We start from the raw sequence: 22,206 nt of genomic DNA on the forward strand, positions 1-22,206 counted from the left end.
GAAATGACAGGTGTTATAGACTTGGGTAGGAAGCCAGAGCACAGTATCTGTGAACATATTGGTGTTAAGCAGATTTTGGACACTAATAATGTCTTTCAGGAAACCAGAGGGGATCTCAGGACTTCAGTGAGGAGAAACCACCTTCTCAGGAAGCAGAGAAGAGCACCTTAATTTTAAGAACAGTATCATCATCTCTCTATTATGCTTTCTAAAAGACACAATGAGACCTTAATAGTAAGGACTTCATTTTTCTTAGTGAGAACCTTGAAGTGAAACTCGGTAGACGTTGATTTCTGCTTTTCTTTGTCCAAAAGTTGTCTACATTGCACATGGCTTCTCAATCTGTTAAAATGATGCGTTAAAAAACCCACGAATACCCACAATCCGGGTGCAGATAGGAAAACCATGCACATTCTTACCTTCTCCAAGGAGCCACGAGTAAAGTGCAACCTTAGGACACCTGGAGCACAAACGCTCGGGGGCGCGCACAAATGGGTCAGAGGGTCTGCAGAGGAAGCCTCCGGGAGCAGGGAGGGACGCGAAATTCCCTCAGTCACATCAGGTAAATTCTTAGTAGAACCTTAATCCTCCCCGAGGGGAACTGAGAGTGGTAGGCGAGGAGGGCATGGGTTCTGTGATGATCTCTGATGATTGTTAACGCGCACGCAGGAAAAAGAACGCTGCCCAGGGAGCCAAAAGACAAGAACCACCGTCGCGCCGGCCCCGAGAGCCCCTTGGCGGGAGTGGCTGCACGGAGAGCAAGACCCGGGCGGGGGGAGGGGGGAGGGGCCCCGCACGCTCGGGGGCGGGTCCCGGCAGCCGCTCTCTCCGCCCCCGGAGTAGCAGCCACTTCCTGGCTGCGCCCCAGCCCAGCAGCTCAGACGCCGTCGCACCCTCGTGGACGGTAGAGGCGGCAGCGAACTAGAGCCCGCGTCGCAGTTCGCGGCCACGTAGAGGCCGGGCGAGCCCGGGCACCGGGACCCAGCCCAGGCTCGGCGAGCAGCTCTGCGCGCGGCTGGTACGTACGTGGTGAAGGGGAGTCGGGAGTGGTGGGGGTCTCTGGAGCGAAGATGGAGGGAAAGGACTTGGGCAGTCAGGGGAGACTGAGAGAGCGAAGATGTGGTTATAGCAACTTTCCTATTTTCCGGCCAGTCCGCACGAGCATGGGGGGAATTCAAAGTGGACGCCTCTTTGGCCAGAGCGACCACATCATTTAACATGCAGAGGTACTTGCGGAGTGGAAGGGGACGCTCAGGCCAACAGGCGTAACCAGGGAGGTCTGGTCACCTCTTTTTGCCCACTCTGCCCTGAAGCTGGACATTGGTGATATCCTCTCATAAGTTGCTGAGCCTTCGCCTCTCGCACGGGCAATGCCACGTCGTTCCCATGGGCTGCGCGTTCCCAGCCCCAGGCAGCCGCTCGCGGCCGCCGGGTCAGCAGAGACCAGTGTTCTCGCCGGCTCTGCCCGCGTCGAGCTGTGTGGCTTTAGCCCAGTCACCTCATCTCACCAGTCTCCATCCATTATTTGATAAAACATGGGAATGATTAGATAGGGTCAAATCAAGAGTTCTCTGCAACTACTGGGTTTTCACCGAGCCTAGGACACCGGCCGGCAGCCAGGGAGGGACGGGAGTGCAGTGTGGTCGCAGGGGCTCAGGAGATGGAGGGCGTGGGTCCTGACTGCTGATGCCATAGCAACTCGTTGCCTTCAGGGGGAGATGACCCCAATTTACCAGCTGTCCTGACTGGCAGCCCCTGACGAGTGAGGCTGAGATGAACGGGCCAGTTTCATCTTCGTAGAGCTCATCCCAGGGAACACATCCGAACACGGTTTCTTTGGAAGAGCGCTTGGTACAAGTGGGGCACACAGGAAACACTAAGAAAACAGAAACCAAAAAAAAACGGCAGGTGAAATTATTAGAGTCTGTGCAGGACTGTAAAATGGAGATTCGATGCCGATGACCACTTAAACATTCAACTAGAAAAACTAAATACTAAAACACTCATATTAATGGTTTGGATACTGAAAAAGTATGGATTAGAACTACTGTTGAGTATTGCATTTCTCTTGGTGTACATGTAGATTCAAAATCCATCTGTCCACTTTATCTCTTCACAAGATGCCTTTCTTCTTATTGACATTGCTACACATAAAAAAATTCCTTCTGGGATTTAATATTCAGAAAGCTCAGAATTTGGATTGTTAAAATGAGATCTGATGGCCATAAATCTCACAGGAAGTGCTGTAATGGCGTAGGTTCTGGATCAAGGTTAGTTAGACCAGCAATTGGAAAACCTTGTTTTCCTGTTAGTATGTCAGGTGCTGGTCAATAACCCTCTGCTGACACTATGTTAAGGGAGTTCATTTTCTAAAACAGTGTTTTGGAAGATCAAATGATTTAATTTTGAAACAAAGTATATATTGGAAAAAAGTTTGCAAAAAGTTTTTAGTAATTGACTTTTTAGTTTTATCTTTACCACAACTTTCTTCAACAAAATATCAAAGACTAATGGAATACCGTATGCAGGATATTTAAAATTGTGTCAAATTTCATTCTTTGTTAAAGAATTTTCTCTCCTCTTTAGTCAATTTTAAACTAGAAGTTTAAATTTTGAGAAATTTACCCCTTTCAATGATTTTTAAAGAAATTTTGCCAAGTTGTAAAACCATCCCCATAATTCAGTTTTAGAACATTTTCATCACCCCAATAAGATCCCTCAAGCCCATTTATAATTACTCTCTGCTCAGCTTCAGGCAACCACTAATCTTCTTTCAGTATCTATAGATTTGCCTTCTCTGGACATTTTATATAAATGAAATCATAAAATGTGGGATCTTTTGTTTATAGCTTTTTTCACTTAACATACTGTTTTTGAGATTCATCTATATTGTAGCGTGTATCAGTGTTTCATTCCTCTTTATTGTTGAAGTTTTCCATTGTATGGATATACCACATTTTGTCTATCCATTCGCCAGTGGATGGACATTTGGGTTGTTTTCAGCTTGAGGCTATTGTGAATCGTGATGCTAAGAACATTCACATGCAAGTCTTTGTGAGTACATGTTTTCATTTCTCTTGGATAGATATTTAGCAGTGCAATTGCTGGGTTGTATGATAAACGTATGTCTAACTTTTTAAGAGCAGTATAGAGTGAATTTTATGTAGAAGTTACGTATTTACAAAATGTAGAAAATTCTGGAGAAATAAATGTTTCTTACTAGATCATATATGATTTGATATATACATAGAGAGATGGTTGGACGGGAAACACTTTGCTTCCTTTCAAATTTAGAGCTCAGATATAGCAAACAAATTTGCAAAAAAGTGTAACATTTCTCAGAAATAAAATATTTCTAAAGACAGGTTTTTTTGGAGCAGTTTTAGATTCACAGCAAAATTGAAAGGAAGGTACAGATTTCTCAAATACCCCCTACCCCTACCCACGCATAGCCTCCCTCACTCACCAGACTGGTATGTTTGCTACAATAGATGAACCTACATTGACAAATCATAATCACCCAAAGTCCGTAGTTTATCTTAGGGTTCACTCTTGTTGTTGTACATTATATGGCTTTGGACAAACACATAATGACATGTATTCATCTATCATAGGGAGTATTTTCACTGCCCTAAAAATCCTCTGTTCTCTGCCTATTCATCCCTTCCCCCAGTGTCTTTTTTTTTTAATGCTAAATGAGAGTAAATCAGGCTTAATTAAGACTAAATTTCCTGCAGTCTCCATTGAGAATGGGAAATAAAGCAATTTGAAAATCGTATTTTGGGATGTTGATGAGACTCAGACCTGAATGGCTTGATAGTAAATTCAGTGGTTTTCCATTCCTTCAACACAAGATTTTAATTGAGTTAGAAAAAAAAATCCTTTCTGAATATCAGAAAAACCCTATAAATCCTATGATAAAATAAGCATCCATAATTATGATGCCACATAATTCTTCTAAGTACTAATTAAACATATTTTATTAGATATAGAGATCTAAGGCCCAAGTTTAAGTGATTGACATGTGCAAAAATCATGTATTAGGGATAAATCCAGGGCTCCTATCTTACTGTTGTAAAACTTCTGTGGTTAGTACATGCTCTCTGAATCCTGTTGGTCTTAGTAATTTTTATATTAAGAGGATCAATGTACTTTTTATAAGTCATTATCAGTTAGTGACATTACATAAAGAGAATACTTGAACATACCCAGAAAACCAAAGTGGTTATTATTATTTTTCTTTTTATTGGAAGTACAATTGACTTTGAGAAATCAAATAGGTAGTCTACTTTATACTCAAGGGGGATATATTTTTCATTCATGCTCTCAAAGGCAAATAGCAGTTTTATGCATCTGTCCAGGTATAAAGCATGCTACGGACTTTATAAATCAGAGTAGATATGTGTTCTCCAATAACGCCTATTCTTAAAATGTGATGGTGTCCAAGAGTTGGGTGCTTGGTTGGAAAAGAAGTTCAGAGCTGTCTATATAAGAATAAAGCAATTCACATTTGTACATGTTCCTGAATAGGAGGAAGGAATCTCACCTAGGATCCTGGATCAGTTAAAATAGGATTTCTCAGACTGGAAAGTGGGCCAAGGGAATAGAAATACTTTAAGACTGTGTAGTCTGGAGCCAACACAGCCTGAACACTTGTTTGGGGGAGCAACAGCAGAAGCGTTTATAGACAATATAAATGGAGCTAAATGCCTTCCTCTATCTCCTGGATTCCGCCTCCTCATAGCCCCTATTTCCTGCTAAGCCCTAAAATCTACTGTGCTGATGAAAAAGAATCCCCTTTGGGAGTGTGGAAATAAGCATGGTTAACTGTAAGTTTTCACTTTTTGGGTGAAGGAAAGGAAGAAACTGAGGTTCAGTGTGATAGTTTCAGGAATAAATTCGTGGAAGACAGGAAGGAGTTAAGCTGTCTTCCCAAACATGCTTATATCAAATGACTATGAAGTGATTTATTTCTCACTAATCTTTATGGGCTGGGTTAATACGTCTCAGAAGAAAACACTGTTCTTAAAATCAGTGTGTATGTGTGTGTGTGTGTGTGTGTGTGTGTGTAAACAAGGATGGCTTATAACTCATGCAATTACATTCGTTTATTATTTTTGTTTATTTAAAAAATGAGAATAAGTACTTCTATCATGGGGCTTCTGGAGCCAGGTATAATATTAAATCTCAAAACACTGAAATAAGCCCCTCTTGTCTGTCTTTCCCAAATCTAATAAAATCTATAAAAAGCTAGATTATAGATATAATGGATTTTGTTGCATTCTGAAGGTTTGTAAAGAATCTATCAAGTCAGGAGAAGATGTTACAAAGGACAGGGCTTGCACACAAACCACTCTGCCTCTCAGTTTCTGTATCCCTGAAGAAGGATGTCTATCATAATTATGCGCATTGCAGTAAAGCAGCAGAACTTTTCACGGTAGTGAAAAATTAGAAAAACAAACCAAAAAAAGCAACTGTACATCTTTCTAACATGCCACGAAGCTGTATGTATATATCTATATATACTCTTGTAGCTTGGAGAAGATTGGATTTGAGGAGTACTGGACAGACTGCTGTAGCCCAAGCAAGAGGTGCTAGAGAGTGATTCAGGGATTAGGGATAAACAGGAGTAGCAGAGTCTAGAAATATTAGGAGTGGAAAATGATCAGGCTTGATGATAACTGGGATGTGAATTTAAAGGGAGGTGGGAATGAAGGGTGGTTCTCAGCTTCTTGGCTTGAGGTTGAGGACCAGCACTATATACAAAGGTGGCAATAGAAGAATGAAGGCAGATTTGGTGGGTTTACTGGGTTGGATAATGTCTCCCTAAAATTCATGTACTTCCTGGAACCTCAGAATGAGCCCTTATTTAGAAATAGGGTCATTGCAGTTGTAGTTGGTTAATATGAGGTCATACTGGAGTAGGGTGGGCCCTTAACCCAGTATGACTGGTGTCCTTATAAGAAGAAGAGACACAGAGACGGAGACTCATAGAGGGAAGGCAAGCCTGTGACAGTGGAAGTAGAGATTGGAGTTATGCAGATGTAAGGGATTCCAAGACTTGCCAGCCACCACCAGAAGCTAGGAGAGAGGCATAGAACAGATTCTCCTGAGTTCCCAAGAAGAAACCTGATACCTGGATTTTGGATTGCTAGCCGCTTGAAATGTGCCCATCTTCAGTATCAGTTGTAAAGATAAGCAGTGTGATAAAATAAGCAGTGTGATAACTTGGGCAGTGCATCCACGGTCCCTCTGCCACCAACCCAGCCATAGATATAAATGAGGTCATTTCAGGTTTTCCATTCATTTTGCACCATATGGGTTTGACAGTATGGGTATGGGACCAGTCTGCAACATGGGGGGCATAGTTTGTATTCGTTTGCCTCAGGGAGGAGTGGGAGAACGTTTTCGGGGGAAGTAGGGAATACTTTCTTCACAGGGTACATCTGGGTCAGCTCCCTGAGATGTTTGTGGATTTTTGCCAAAGGATATTAAGCTTCAAGTAAAACCCGGCATAGGTTGTTGCAACTGTGAGAAGTCCATGTTTGGGTTCTAGGTTTGAATGCTTTGAAAGGAAATATAAACTTTTCAGGTGTAACTGCAAAATGGGAGGAAACAAAGCATTTTTTTTTACTCATAGATGCTTATTTTTACCAACTCTTTCAAAAAGTATCTTAATTTACCTAATTTGTTGAAAAATTTCATATTACCTGTCAATAATTATTATTGGTCCTAATAGCAAATTGGTTCAGTTCTTCACTTTGTGGGTTTTGTCTCAATGTAATCCACTTAAAATATGGATTAATGAAATATGATTTTGACTAAGGACAGCAGTTTCAGTTATATCTAAGGACATCTCAAATTATCTTATAAAAGGATTGTTAAAAGTTTACTTTATTAGGTAGCTTCTTTCCTGCAGATATTTTTTATCATAAAACCATCACACTATTAAGAACACTGAAAGATTTTAAAATTCCAATTCTAATATTCAAACATAATTGCTTCAGTATTGAGTATCTTCCAGTCTTTGTCCATTTGTAAGAATGTTTTTATATTAATGTAATAATGGTATACAGTTTGTAAATTATTTTTTTCTTCTTAAAATTATTATTACCAGAATACAAGTGAATAGGAAGAGCAAATTTTAAAAAATAACGTTTTTCTTATTATTCAAAGTGACCCATGAAATAGTTTTTGGCTAGATAAAATTTCAGCTCTTAAGGGTATGAAACAGAATTTTCCAGTTAGTCCACATTTTAATTTTGCTGCACCCTGTGGCAATCATCAGTTTAACACAGAAATAAGAAAAGGAAAACAAATCATTAAAATGCATTGCTTTAAATATTGGCAATGTTCAAATGTAGAATTCAGTTTTTCCAAGGACAATATATGCTTGCTATTATAAATTATTCACCAAGAATCACAGATGTCAAAATATAATCAGGTGATTTTTTTCTTTCAGTCTCACCCTTTTGTCAGCTCCCTATTATTACATTATAATGGGTTATTCCACATGTAATTTTTCTGAGCAGGTAATGTTTGCCACTTAAAATACCACTAAGTTTTAAACTTTAAAGTTTTGAAATAGTGTTTCTGAGACCATACACATTGCAGTGAAAATCAGAAATATTCAGAATTGTATTAAGAGGAAAATAATGTCCACCTAAATTCCACCATTAGTTATAAAATTCTTTGCATATATGTAGATTTTAAAAAGAAAAGTGGTATATCATATTCCCTTAATATTTCATCTTACTATATCTTGTCAAGGTGCTAAATCATATTTTTAATGGCTACATAGTGTTCTATTAAAATTTTAACTAACCCCTATTGGCAAATATGCAGAATGTTCCCAAATTTGGTTGTATAAACAGTACTATAGTAGACAACTCTGTTTGTGATCTTTATACACTGTACATGGCTGTTTTATTAATCTCTTTGAATAGACTTCTAGACATGGACTTGCTAGGTCAGTGGATATTCACTTGTTAACCATTTTTGACACATTTTGCAAAATTTCTTTCCAGGAAGCCTGCAGCAATTTATACTCAAAATTTTTACCAACATACTAATACTGTTTAAAAATTTTAAATTTAGAAATCAGTAGGAAAAGATACCTCATATTTGTATTTCTTTGATTGCTAATGAGGCCGAATATTTTTAGTTAGTCAGTATGTTTATTGGATATTTTGGATTTAGTTTTACGAATTGCTTTTTAGTATTCTTTGCCTGTTTTTAATCCTTTTTTGTTTGTTTCAAGAGCTTTTTATTCATTAGGATGTTAACTCTTTGTATGTCTGTTATGTTGCAATGTTTTAATCAGTTTCGTTTGTTTGCCATTAACTATTTTAGGGAGCATTGCTTTGTAAAATCCTTAAATTTTGTGGATGTGAAAGCTGTCAATTTCTTCTCGCATAGTTTCTGAGAAGGACTTTCCCCTTTAAACATATTCATCTATGTTTTTAATAGTACTGTTGATGTCTTTTTTAATTTAAAGTTTTAATCCTTTAGAAGTTATTTTAGTAGGGGATGAAGTAGGTAATCTAATTTTATTATTAACATTTTTTAATCACTAGTCTTGTCTCAAATTCGTTTGTTCTGTCATTGATTCCTTCCCCGCTGATTTGAAATAGCATCCCATGCCCCTGCACCTCCTTGGAGCCCACCTCGTTATAACTGGCCCTATCATCCTGAAGTCCCACAGAACTCCCTCTCACATGCCTTCCTGGCCACCATTCCTACACATGACTGCAGGCTCTTCAATTGCCTCCCTAAACTTCCTTGACCCACGTTTGTCACTCACCACCTCATCCCAGGAGGAAAAGGAATTCCACATCCCACATCATAGCTGCTAGCTCTTTCTAAATTCCCATGTTACCAGTTTTGGAACATGTAATTGTATTAGCCTTGAAAAACAGTTAATTTTCTAATGCTTAATCTCTGTTTTTATCGTTTGTCTGCTCATTTCTCCTCTCTGCCTTGAAACTTTGTTATGCTTTGTGCTGCCTCTCCCTGACCTAATCTCTGCTTTTTATTCTTCCTTCAAAACCATTCTGTCATGCCCTCTGGAACACCTGCTCAGTCCCAGTAAACTCCTCTTAACCTCCACTTTTTTCTCTAGCCCTGAATCTTGACTCTCCCAGGGGTATCCCACTTCCCCGTGAGTCCTTCCTGTTGGAGACTGCTGATTACTCCATAGGTCATGAATCTCAGGGTAGGGAGGTGGGACACATGCCCTCCATACACCCTCCCACCTGTAGACCATTGTTTCTCTACACTCTTATACTCATTCCTGTTCCTTTGAGCCATCTGGCTATGCTATCAACTACCTTTGCTCATTCCTGTGATCTACTCACCACCTGAACAAACCCCTCCTTCAATGAACACTCCAGCAACAGTGTACAGTCATCTTCTCCCACCTGTCTCCTGTCCTCAATCTGGGTGACTTCATGTCTACACCCAACACCACAGCCTCTCAGTTTGTGACCTCCACAGTTTCAAGTGGTAGTCTTCTCTTTTACTTCCTTTCACCCAGCCCCTTCTGTAGTCACAACCTGGATTTATCATATGAAATTGTTCCTTCCTAAAATCTCAAATTCTGAAACTCTCTGGGCATAGCATCCTATATTTGTTTTTTTTTTTTACACCAATCCAAAGATTCACACCTACACTTGTCCTTTGGCTTCATTGGGATGGCCGATTCTTTGATCCATCTATTTTTTACTCTCCATGCTCTGATTGCTTGGAGTAAGATGTTTCTCAGTGGATTGCACGTTTCCAATTAGTACAAGTCAGTGGAGAATCTAAGAATTCTGTGTGCTTACCACACTCTCCCCTACAAGTACAGCAACCTCAGAGCCTCACCACCACCTGCCTTGAGTCCTCTGTGACCTAATGACCCCTTATCTTCTTGTTTATGCAAATCACTGCAAGAATCTCTGTGCTCCCAAATAGCATGGCAACTATCCTGGTTTTTCTGGGACTGAGAGGTTTCCCAGGATGATATGTGGAGTAAGTCCTTGACTAAAAGACTCCACACTTTTGAAATTCCTTATTTTCTTTTTTTACATATTACCTGTCTTCATCATCACTTTCAAACCGCAAGCTGCTACTTCATCTGATGTATGTAATAGCTCTTACTGTTCACTCTCTTTATGACCTTTTGAATCTGTTGTGGGTTGAGAAAGTCAGATACCTGAGTGCATTAGTTAGGAATGTTACAGTTGCTCATGACAGCAAATCCACTTCAAATTGGCTTAAGGAGAATGGGAGAATTTATCAGATTTATGTAACCCAGCTTTCAGTCACGGCTTGATCTAGAGCTCACATTATTTTGTAAGGACCCTATTCCCTTCTACTTCTTGGCTCTACTCTCTTTCAACTTGGCTTCATTCTCAAGCTCTGCTTGGTGACAAAATTGCTATCAACAGCTCCAGGCCTAACTCCTCAAGTTTAAATTCAAAGAGAAAAAAGTGTCTTCACTTAGTAGCTTTGGCACCAGCCCTAAGGTGGACTAACTTGCACCACAAACCCAGTCTTTAAGCATTTGCTGGGTTGGAAAAACGTAATAATAAGCCTGTTGAGGCAGGTTTGTGTCACGTATCACTTCTGAGCCACTGTGGCTCAGGGCACTTAGAGCTTGGATATGTCAGGTCTGAGTCTCAACTTCATTCTCGGAAACAACGAATCACATGCAGTGACTATAGGAGGAAAGGCTTCTCAAGGGGAAATGGATGTTGGGCAGGCAAAATTTTTACTATCCTCTAAATTGGTGACAAGAGGTTAAAAACAAACCAGAGGCATAAACAGGCTCTGATTAAATCTGTAGGACTGGCTTATAAGTAAAGACCGTGAATATTATTAGTGTATAGGTTTTACGACATAGGTTTTATGACATTTATTTTGACTGAACAACATTTGTTAATATCCTGACTCTTGACTGTTGTCTTTGTAGTTAAGTTGCAAAATAAGTAAGATTTGTATAAATAAATTTTGTGTATTATAATCCTCTTTAATCATCATTAATGAATTTTATTTTAAATTCTACCTGTACAAATAATAATTTTAAGATTATTAATATATAAGAAAGAAGAGAATATTTCTCTCTTACATAACTATTTTTGCAGCTAATATTTATGAAAACGTATCAACACATGATTTGGATGATAATAGTAGAGAAAAATAACTAAGCTAGAAATTAGAAAGCTTTGTTGTAAGGCCAACGCAGCTTTTAATTAGTCATGTGACCCTGAAGCAGTCTCTTAATCTCTTGAGATTTCAGTTTTTGTCAACATGATTACACCAATATGAATGGTGCGATTTCAGTTCATCATGAGATCAATATAGTGAAAAAAATACCTGTATTATTCTAAACAGAGCCTATAATTCCATATTTTAGTGCTATATGTACCCATTGATATTCAGGTTCTTTTCTGTGGTTGGTTATAGATATTCCTTACTTAAGTTTTTAATGAATTTTAGAACTCAGTACATGCATCTCTGAGATGAATAGTTAACTAAATTCAAATAAACATCTATTAAAAAGCACCCTCCTGGGTTCAGCTACTGTGTTTAGTGATATATTGCAAAGTGGAATGAGACTCCATCTTTTTTTAAGAAGTTTAGGATTCTATCTGTTTGGGGGAGGTAAGAGAAAATAATATACATACCTTTCCTGCTAGGCAGACATTTAATAGGACATTTCTGTCCTAATACTAGGACAGAACTAAAAAAAAGCTGTGGGGTTTCAAAGAAGAAGAAGATAAATTTTGAAATTAATCAGAAAGACTTTAAAGGCAATGTAGTAATTGGGATGGTCCTTGAAGGACTGATAAAATTTCAATGAGTCGACGAAGCATTCCTGATTGAGAGGACAGCATGAATAAAGGTACAAATACAGAAAAGAGTGAGACAGAGCTGTGTAGAATTTTAGGGGCTGGGTGGAAATTTTAGGGGCTGGGTGGAAAGATACATTGAGGCTGTAGTGAAGAATCTTAAGTGCTGGGATGAAAACTTTGGACTTAAATTTGTAGCTAATTTTTTTTTTTTTTTTTTTTGCGGTACTCGGGCCTCTCACTGCTGTGGCCTCTCCCGTTGCAGAGCACAGGCTCCGGACGCGCAGGCTCAGCGGCCTTAGCTCACGGGCCTAGCCGCTCCGCGGCATGTGGGATCTTCCCGGACCAGGGCGCAAACCCGTGTCCCCTGCATTGGCAGGTGGACTCTCAACCACTGCGCCACCAGGGAAGCCCCGGTAGCTAATTTTTATCCTTGAAAGTAGTAGAGAGTCATATAATCTATGACTATGAATAAAAATTTATTTTGACAGGTTGTTTATATGTAGGTAAATACAAGAGTTGTATACATTTTAAAAAAGAAACCAGTTAGAGAAGAAATGGTTATTAGCAGAATCTGTTAAAACAATACTAAAGAATTTTGGTTTATGGCCAATTCAATATAATGGCAAGTGGTTATCCAACATAGGTAGCATATTTTTAAGTTGTATCAATAGCAGTATCTTATCCAGAGCAAAGGAAGTGACAGCCCAACTATGTTCTTCCGTGGCCAAATTGTTCGGGATATTTTACTCCTACAAATAAATACACACACACGAACATTGATCAGGATGGTCTGTTATTGCAGAAGTGATGGAAGGAATAGTTGTAAAATGGAGATATTTCATTAGGAGAAATGAACACCTGGGAAAGTGGGCATGGAAATGTAGTATAACATGATGTATAAAGAAAGAGAAAAACAAGCACAAGCTTTGGAGTTAGAGCTCAGCTCTGCTCCTAATGAGCTGTGCTATTTTGGGAAAATTGCTTATCCTTTTGTAAACTGTTTCCTTTCCCACTCTCCTTCCCTTTAACCCCTCCCCGTTTCTCCTCCTCTTCATCTACTTCTTTTTTGTAGAATAAAGATGATACTATTTACCTGCAGTTTTATTTTTTGATTAATGATTGTCAAGTACCCAGCACGTTTCCTGGCATCCAGTACGCCTCCATTACTTGTGACTATTATGTTTATTTGAAGGACGGTCTTACATATATAGGAGTTTAGACTGGTCCTGTGGGGTACCTGCAGAAAGATTTAGGACTGTTGGAGAGAGAAATGTTTTTGCTTCAAAATAAAAAAGTTGTTATAAAGGTTAAGTTCCAATAAAAAAAGTAATGGTATGTCTAAGTATGGTAGCACTTTTTGAGTTCAGTGGTCGTGGTATGCTAGAGCCAAGGTGATGTATATTTTTTACATGAAAGTAATCTTTTCCTCAGCATCTAGGAGGGAATCCCCTAGAGTAGGGCTTCTCATGCTTTTCCACCAAAGAACTCCCAGAAATCTAGAGGCATAACTCACAGTGCTCCATAGAAAAGTACAAAGTTTCTTTGACATTTCATATTCATCTTACATATTTGTATACATTATGCACTCTATAATGTGTTCATTTTGTTTTAGTATAAAAACATGCTTTAAATATATACTGTCAATAAGACTCCTTTGATAAACAAAATTTATCATGTGGTTGTGAGTACATTCTGGTATTTCCAAGGGTGCAGGTTTCCTAGTTTTGATGAAGCACAGACTTAGGGGTATTTAGAACCACAAGCTTGTAATAGACTAAGAATTCCCTCTCAGCTTAACACAGATAAGCTAAAAATTTAGATGTCCGTTGATTAGAGTTTGTATTGCATGGATTATTTTAGACAATCACATTACTGCTAATATTAAAAATTTGGCAGTATCTTAGATAAACACATATGTGAACCTAAGAAGTTGTAGAAAAAGCATAAAAGCATTGTTATATTTGAAAATGGAGGCCTATATCTTTAGCTACTGAAGTGGTGAAGTAAGAGTTTGAGTGGCTTCATGCTGTTACTCTTGGCTGCTGCATTTGTGGGCTTTTGTGTGTTGTTTGCTCATGTTCCTTTTTTTTTTTTTTAAATTAGTGCTTTGCAGGAGACAGATGTTGAGTAAGTGCTGTTTTGTGAAGTATTTCTTAGGAGGTTTTTAAAATTAGAATAGCTTTTTCTTGCTTTCTATTTAGCTCTAAAATTTTTGGTTTCTTTTCTACTCTCTTCCCTACTTTACTTGCACCAAGATTCCTGCAAAAACTGCTTTAAGAGTTGCTAATCTGAATGGGAAATTATCTTCCCTGAGACCAGCTCCAGACCACCGTTTAGTGATTTGGTTACCTGACCATGTAGCTCCCTTGAATTTCATGTTATTATGATTATAATAAAGGGGACACAGGGGCTTCCCTGGTGGCGCAGTGGTTGAGGGTCCGCCTGCCGATGCAGGGGACACGGGTTCGTGCCCCGGTCCGGGAAGATCCCACATGCCGCGGAGCGGCTGGGCCTGTGAGCCATGCCCGCTCAGCCTGCGCGTCTGGAGCCTGTGCTCCACAACGGGAGGGGCCACAAAAGTGAGAGGCCCGCGTACCGCAAAAAAAAAAAAGGGACACAGGAAATCTGATTATTTTAGCCATATTGCTGGATGGATTGGATCACTGCAGAGGTATCTACTTATTTGCTCTCAATGATTCATCATAATTTAGGAAGAGGACCAGCCCAGAAGTCAGGAGATTAAGTTTTTGTTTTGATTTGAATTGCTTTATTACCCATCCCTGGTTAATTAAGAGGTTAATAATGCCCACTCCTCATCTATTTTACAATTTTGCCTAGGAGTTTTGTTCTCTAATCATTAATAAAGCCATAGTGTAAACAGCTTCTTAATGCAAAGGAATATGCCAGGCACCAAGGAGACCAAGTTGAACAGAACAAGGTCCTAGCCCTTGAAGGACATGGGATTAATGTTGAGTAAGTAAATTACTGTGAAACAGTGTGACTAATGCCGCTATAGCAGTGTGAATCAGGTAGAAGATGCTCAGAGATGGTTATAAGAAATTCTAAAACCAGGGACAGTGTCTCAGAGGAGGTGATGTTATTGCTAGATCTTGAAAGATAACCACTAGTTTGCCAGGCAAAGAGGAATATGTCCTAGGAAGAGGAAAGAGGCTTAAAATGTGTGATGTATTTAGGGAACTACAATTAGATCAGTATATTGGACAGCTGCGGATATGGGTGGAAATTCAAAGGGAAGTAGATTCAGAAGTGCCTTGCATTTCACGGTAAATTGCTTGGAGTTGACTGAAGGTTTTGAATAAGTGGAGCAGTAGAATCGTATTTGTACCGTGGTAGACTGGCTGTGAGTCCACGTCTCTTGGAGCACACATCTCTTTTTCTGCAACAAAGAGGAAAGTGACAGTAGAGGAGACGGGAGCAAGGCTGGACTCATGTTTCCATGTGTGGGTAAGTTTTTAGGTTGGTTGACTGGGTTGTTGCCCTTGTCCTAAAAGGTAGGTCAGCTAACGGATGGAAAAATATGCCTAATTTCTATTTGTTAAAAGTCTAGAACTAAGAAGACATAAATGTGGGTTAAACTATAGATAAGAATTGAAGATCTTTCCTAGAAATTGCTATACCTAGAGTTATGTGTTAAGCTATTTAAGGAACAGTCTTACCATAAAAGTAAGTGGTTTAATATATTTTCCCCATTTTGGGGGGCCTGTTAACAGAAAGTATGTAAATAGTAAAATTCTTTGAAATTAAGAAAGGTTTGAAAGTCATATTTTAAACATGATTAAAAAAAGAATGGCCTCCTTTATGTATGTGTGTGGGATTTTTTTAATAGACTTTTTTTGGCCACAGATTTTGACTCTGATGCATTAGTTTTCTGTCAGCTTCTCTAAAGATTCAAGGGTAGAGTTTAAATTAAGGATACGGTCAAGGGTACCCTTCAGGGTAGGAACTAACTCTGCTCTGATTTTTTAGTTGGAGAGCATCCCGAGAAATGTGTTAGATTATGTAACTAGTCACTTAGGGCCCTTGGCCTCCTGTTAACCTGGCCCTCTTGAGAGGCAGTGCCTGGGAGCAGCTGAGTCAGGCTCAGTGCTGTTGCCTAGTAGTCCAAGAGGAGCAGTCATAATGGGTTGTTGCTGAGCAACCAGGGGGCTGGTGGTGTCCCATTGTCCCCCATGGAGTTGTATAGTCGTGGTGGACCCATCTCCATGGGAGAAGCAGTACAGCCTGGCAGAGGACCAAGCCTCCCTCAAAGGCACAAGCGTTGTTAGCAGTAAGTGTCTGACCTTAGAATCAAAGATGATAACTTAAGTTCTATGAACATGAAAGCAATTTATGGAATTACTGATGTAAATTTAATTAAACATGAACTTAGAGCAAGGTAGGTAGCTGTGGCAGCCAGAGTTCTTTTTTCAAATACTCTCATTCCAGTTCCTTTCTCCTTCAGGCATAGTTGCAAGGTAAGTTTTCTGGGTCAATGGAAAGTAATTTTTCTTTATGCCTCATGGAATATGTAACTTTCCCTATTAACAAGGAAATGTTTATATTTGAGAAAAAACAACAAGCTAAACTCCGATCTGGTCAAGTGGGCCTGCATGGCAGAGTATTTGACTCAATATCAATGCAAGAACTTGCTACTAATATTTGAGATACTGCTTTGAGTTTTCTCTCTGTTGTAGAAGATTCACCAGGACCACATCTTACTTTATTTTTTAGTATTTAACATAGCCCATAAATGACTCTTCAGGAGAGTGGATAAAATGTCAAAACTAATCAGCTCTTGTAAGAAGGGTAAGTTCTTCTTTTAGGATTTAAAGTTGCCCATATTAAGTAAACCTTCTCCTGGAGATCCAGAAACATATTTTAATGGCCAAAATTGAGCTCTTTCAATATTTTGGAGTAACACACAGCTGCATGAAAGGCTAAAGCGTGAAGCAGAGGAATGAACATCCATCACAGAGAAATAACACTGGCCAGCTAGATAGAAGTGACGTAATCTTTTCTTATCTCCCTCTCTCCCTATTTTTTCATTCAGTATTTCTGGCCTTGTGCTGTAACTGTTTGCCTGTAAAGGTTTCAGGAAGCAGGGCTTTGGGTACAAAGTGGGAGGTTTCTTTGTTGGCATTGGGGTCTGCACTCTTTGAGGGACCTATATTCTTTTTGAAAAAAATACTTGAAAACTTAAAAATTCCTCATAAGAATTGCACACAGATTTTTGTTTTACACATGTACATGCACACACACTAATGTGTCTAAGCCATTCAATTAGAGTACAACTGAGATAGTATATCAACAGTAAGAAAATTTAAATGTTTTTTAAGATGCCTTATTTTTAAAGCTACTTAATATTTAAATGTGAACTTTTTATTGTTTTTATCATATGTATCATTCATATCATTCATATCATAAGCGTTCTATTTATCTTTGTTATATAAGAGTATTAATAAATCTAAAGCATATTAAGCACAGTATGTGCCAGGTACTGTTCTATGCAAATTAAATTTAGTATGTCATTTCACTCCTCAACAACTGTATACGAGAGGTACTATTATTATGGATATTTTACATGTGGAGAAGTCTAGGCCTGCCCAGAAAGGTCAAGTAACCAGGCCAGATGTATACACTAAAAATTTATAATCAGAAAGTCTGTCTTTAGAAACTCTGCTTCTCAATCATTATGCTATACTTTGAGCGCCATATTATTTCATGAGGGCAACATGAAACGGTATTCACAACAAACTTGTTTTTAGGTTATAATGATATAATGAGAGAATGAAAAAGAGAGTGAAAACTATGAAATCTTTTACTAAACAAAGTCTGTTTAATTTATTCTTTGGGTCTATAGTCCACAGCCAGAAACCTTTTAAATCAAAGTTTTTTATATCCATCCAAATTCTATGAATTTGCAAAATAAATTCAGTAGGCATTTAGCACTGAAGTTGTTTCTCTTCAGGATGAGATGTTAGGTATATTTTCTTTGGTATATGAGATGTGAAGGAATAGGAAATGGTTAAAAGAAAAAATAGAGGAAATGAATAAGTGAATTGTTTTTGATCAATTCTCCAAAAAAGTCATGTTTCTTAGAGCTCTGAGATACAAGGCATCAAGGAATTGCTGTTTAGTCATGAGAAAAATAATACAGGTGAAAAGTTGTATGTAAAACTAGGTCAAGAGTCCAGGAATATTGTGAAGCAATGATGCCTAGTGGATCACGCAGGCTTTCTAGTCAGAGCTGAACTTGAACCCTGCCTCTGTGACTTATTAGCTGTGTGACCATAGGGAGGTATCTCACCATCTTTAAGCTTTGAAAAAAGTCCATTTTTCTTTTTTTTTTTTTTAAAACAAAGATTAACTGTGATTAAGTGGAATAAAATGCAAAGCGTCTAGCAAGGCTCATGACACAGAACAGGTGTTTATTGAATGCTAAAATCTTTTTTTCTCCTCTCCCAGCAGCAGCAAAAACAAAGTAAAAAGAGGGTTATCCTAGGGACCTAAAAGGTCAAGGGAGTTTCATAGTGGGATTGTGGGGTCAAAGCTGGTCAACATTTTAAAGACTCTTGGTCAACTTTGCCAAGTTGTTATGTAAAAGCAATATTACAGTTCAAGCATTACATTTTTAATTATTAGAAAACCTAATTTTTTTAACATCTTTATTAGAGTGTAATTGCTTTACAATGGTGTATTAGTTTATGCCGTATAACAAAGTGTATCAGCTATACATAAACATATATCCCCATATCTCCTCCCTCTTGCATCTCCCTCTCTCCCACCCTCCCTATCCCACCACTCTAGGTGGTCACAAAGCAGGGAGCTGATCTCCCTGTGCTATGCTGCTGCTTCCCACTAGCTATCTATTTTACGTTTGGTAGTGTATATATGTCCATGCAACTCTCTCTCTTTGCCCCAGCTTACCCTTTCACCTCCCTGTATCCTCAAGTCCATTCTCTAGTAGGTCTGTGTCTTTATTCCTGTCTTGCCACTAGGTTCTTCATGACCATTTTCTTTCTTTTTTATTTTTTTAGAGTCCATATACATATGTTAGCATACGGTATTTGTTTTTCTCTTTTTGACTTACTTCACTCTGTATGGCAGACTCTAGGTCCATCCACCTCACTACAAATAACTCAATTTCGTTTCTTTTTATGGCTGAGTAATATTCCATTGTATATATGTGCCACATCTTCTTTATCCATTCATCTGTTAATGGACACTTAGGTTGCTTCCATGTCTGGCTATTGTAAATAGAGCTGAAATGAACATTTTGGTACATGACTCTTTTTGAATTATGGTTTTCTCAGGGTATATGCCCAATACTGGGATTGCTGGGTCGTATGGTAGTTCTATTTTTTAGTTTTTTAAGGAACCTCCATACTATTCTCCATAGTGGCTGTATCAATTTACATTCCCACCAACAGTGCAAGAGGGTTCCCTTTTCTCCACACCCTCTCCAGCATTTATTGTTTGTAGATTTTTTGATGATGGCCATTCTGACTGGTGTGAGATGATATCTCATTGTAGTTTTGATTTACATTTCTCTAATGATTAATGATGTTGAGCATTCTTCCATGTGTTTGTTGGCAATCTGTATATCTTCTTTGGAGGAATGTCTATTTAGGTCTTCTGCCCATTTTTGGAAGAGGGTACTTTCCTCAACATAATAAAGGCCATATATGACAAACCCACAGCCAACATTATCCTCAATGGTGAAAAACTGAAACCATTTCCACTAAGATCAGGAACAAGACAAGGTTGCCCACTCTTACCACTATTATTCAACATAGTTTTGGAAGTTTTAACCACAGCAATCAGAGAAGAAAAAGAAATAAAAGGAATCCAAATTGGAAAAGAAGAAGTAAAGCCGTCACTGTTTGCAGATGACATGATACTATACGTAAAGAATCCTAAAGATGCTACCAGAAAACTACTAGAGCTAATCAGTGAAGTAGCAGGATACAAAATTAATGCACAGAAATCTCTTGCATTCCTGTACACTACTGATGAAAAATCTGAAAGTGAAATTAAGAAAACACTCCCATTTACCACTGCAACAAAAAGAATAAAATATCTAGGAATAAACCTACCTAAGGAGACAAAAGACCTGTATGCAGAAAATTATAAGACACTGATGAAAGAAATTAAAGATGAAACAAATAGATGGAGAGATATACCATGTTCTTGGATTGGAAGAATCACCATTGTGAAAATGGCTCTACTACCCAAGGCAATCTACAGATTCAATGCGATCCCTATCAAACTACACTGGCATTTTTCACAGAACTAGAACAAAAAATTTCACAATTTGTATGAAAACACAAAAGACCCCGAATAGCCAAAGCAATCTTGAGAAAGAAAAACGGAGCTGGAGCAATCAGGCTCCCAGACTTCAGACTATACTACAAAGCTACAGTAATCAAGACAGTATGGTACTGGCACAAAAACAGAAATATATATCAATGGAACAGGATAGAAAGCCCAGAGATAAACCCACGCACATATGGTCACCTTATCTTTGATAAAGGAGGCAAGAATATACAGTGGGGAAAAGACAGCCTCTTCAATAAGTGGTGCTGGGAAAACTTTACAGCTACATGTAAAAGAATGAAATTAGAACACTCCATAACACCATACACAAAAATAAACTCAAAATGGATTAAAGACCTAAATGTAAGGCCAGACACTATAAAACTGTTAGAGGAAAACATAGGCAGAACACTATGAGAGCAAGATCCTTTTTGACCCACCTCCTAGAGAAATGGAAATAAAAACAAAAATAAACAAATGGGACCTAATGAAACTTAAAAGCTTTTGCACAGCAAAGGAAACCGTAAACAAGATGAAAAGACAACCCTCAGAATGGGAGAAAATATTTTCCAATGAAGCAACTGACAAAGGATTAATCTCCAAAATTTGCAAGCAGCTCATGCAGCTCAATATCAAAAAACAAGAAAACCTGATTTTACTTTGCCTATGGTTATGGTATTGACTTGAATCTTAGGAGACAGACAGGATGTTTAACTATTAGTATTAAATGAATCTGAAACATGATTGTATTTCTGATTCTTAGTCATCTTCATCAGTTCCTCTTAATTCATTCTTCAGCTACTGAGGCTTCATTCAAAAAATTTTTTTAGTTAATAATTTTAGATAAATTAGAGATATGGCACTTAGATAGATTTCTGAGTTTGGTCATTTTTGTATATTTCTTATCGCCTGCTCTAGCTGTAACCCTCTGTCCCCTGAAACAGGGTCTTTGTTTTCTCTGTGGCATCTACCACATGGTAGGTAATAATATTTGCTGAAAGATGGAAGGGATAAAACAGGTTATTTGCAATTTTATGTATATACAATAGCTATTAAAGCTTTTGAAAATGTAGCAGTTGCCAAGGATCTGGTTAGTAGGTTAGCTTAAAAGCTATCACAATTATAGAAATCAAGCATATACAAATCAATCAAGTAGGAAAAAATAGAGGATACTAATCTAAGGGTCAGAAGAGGGAAATTTAAGTATAAGTAAATAAAGGAATTTGAAGAGAATAATGCTAATTTTGTTGTGACCACTTTTATAAATACATGAATTTTCCATATTTTCACAAAGGTATAAGTTCATGGTATAAATTCATCTTTTTAGAACTACATGTAGCAAGAATAAGTGTAAAATATTTGCAACTCTTCCTTTTAAAGTTATTCTATACCTTTTGCTCATGCAAGTAAAGATGTATGAATTTTCCATTCAATAATCACTAATTGAGTACCTACAATATATTGTGCCAAGTGCTGTAGATGGATGAATAAAAAATTGCCATTTGAGATGTTCACCGCCTGCTAGGGGAGACTGACACACACAGAGCTGTCATGTGAAGTCAACCGTGATAAGTGCATCAGAGAGTTATGAACAAAGTGATTTAGGGGCAGGGGTTACGACTCACACCAAACTTGTGCAGTTCCAAAGAGCTTTACAAAAGCAGCAACCTTTGAGTTGGGCTTTTAAGGATGGCCCAGAGCCTACTAGTGAGAGCACAGGGGGATGATATGCATTCTGGTTGGAAGAAACAGGAAGTTTTTAATATGGCCTATTTGTGCAATTCTTTTGGTGTTTGTTGCTAGCCCCATGTGGCCAAGGGGTTCAAACCAGCACATTTTATCACATCTTGTACAAAGTCTAATCAGTAAGTATTGGTTTTTGAGTATCTGGATGAATGAATGAACAAACTTACCTTCTTAATATGGGACAATAATTTCAAATTAAAAAAATTATACTTCAGTGAGGGTTGTGTTTCTTTACTTGATTATACCTATGCAGTTCAAAGGAGAATTTAAACTTTGTGAACTTTGATTAACATTCCTCTCACCGGAT

General features: G+C 38.3%; 1 protein-coding gene across 1 annotated transcript in view; it reads left to right on the forward strand.

Moving 5' to 3' along the window:
• Positions 1-717: 717 nt before the first annotated feature.
• PKIB (cAMP-dependent protein kinase inhibitor beta) overlaps positions 718-22,206 on the forward strand; it is a 102,867-nt gene continuing 81,378 nt past the window's right edge. The window contains exon 1 of the mRNA XM_079939722.1: positions 718-1,018. The gene's annotated coding sequence lies outside the window, so the exon portion shown is untranslated. The remainder of the gene's footprint in view (positions 1,019-22,206) is intronic.

This window comes from Stenella coeruleoalba, assembly GCF_951394435.1.
Source record: "Stenella coeruleoalba genome assembly, chromosome: 12".
In the NCBI taxonomy this organism is placed as follows: Eukaryota; Metazoa; Chordata; class Mammalia; order Artiodactyla; family Delphinidae; genus Stenella; species Stenella coeruleoalba.